Source organism: Anopheles moucheti, unplaced genomic scaffold (assembly GCF_943734755.1).
Source record: "Anopheles moucheti unplaced genomic scaffold, idAnoMoucSN_F20_07 putative_Y_2, whole genome shotgun sequence".
Lineage (NCBI taxonomy): Eukaryota > Metazoa > Arthropoda > Insecta > Diptera > Culicidae > Anopheles > Anopheles moucheti.
In genome coordinates, this window is record NW_026453652.1 from 223,751 (window position 1) to 225,000 (window position 1,250).

Here is a 1,250-nt window from a genome sequence, read left to right on the forward strand (position 1 = left end):
ACTGTTAATTACAACTAACTTTGTCCATCCGATTCGAACTTTGTTCTTTGATACGAAGTTCCACCAGAAGTGTGTTTTCATACAAAAACTGTTAATTAGAACTAACTTTGTCCATCCGATTCGAACTTTGTTCGTTGATATGAAGTTCCACCAGAAGTGTGTTTTCATACAAAAACTGTTAATTACAACTAACTTTGTCCATCCGATTCGAACTTTGTTCGTTGATATGAAGTTCCACTAGAAGTGTGTTTTCATACAAAAACTGTTAATTACATCGAACTTTGTCCATCCAAAACGAACTTTGTTCGTTGATTTGAAGTTCCACTAGAAGTGAGTTATCATACCAAAACTGTTAACTACAACTAACTTTGTCCATCAGATTCGAACTTTGTTCGTTGATATGAAGTTCCACCAGAAGTGTGTTTTCATACAAAAACTGTTAATTACAACTAACTTTGTCCATCCAAAACGAACTTTGTTCGTTGATATGAAGTTCCACCAGAAGTGTGTTTTCATACAAAAACTGTTAATTACAACTAACTTTGTCCATCCGATTCGAACTTTGTTCGTTGATATGAAGTTCCACCAGAAGTGTGTTTTCATACAAAAACTGTTAATTACAACTAACTTTGTTCATCCAAAACGAACTTTGTTCGTTGATATGAAGTTCCACTAGAAGTGTGTTTTCATACAAAAACTGTTAATTACAACTAACTTTGTCCATCCGATTCGAACTTTGTTCTTTGATACGAAGTTCCACCAGAAGTGTGTTTTCTTACAAAAACTGTTAATTAGAACTAACTTTGTCCATCCGATTCGAACTTTGTTCGTTGATATGAAGTTCCACCAGAAGTGTGTTTTCATACAAAAACTGTTAATTACAATTAACTTTGTCCATCCGATTCGAACTTTGTTCGTTGATATGAAGTTCCACTAGAAGTGTGTTTTCATACAAAAACTGTTAATTACATCGAACTTTGTCCATCCAAAACGAACTTTGTTCGTTGATTTGAAGTTCCACTAGAAGTGAGTTATCATACCAAAACTGTTAACTACAACTAACTTTGTCCATCCGATTCGAACTTTGTTCTTCGATACGAAGTTCCACCAGAAGTGTGTTTTCATACAAAAACTGTTAATTAGAACTAACTTTGTCCATCCGATTCGAACTTTGTACTTCGATATGAAGTTCCACTAGAAGTGTGTTTTCATACAAAAACTGTTAATTTCAACTAACTTTGTACATCCGA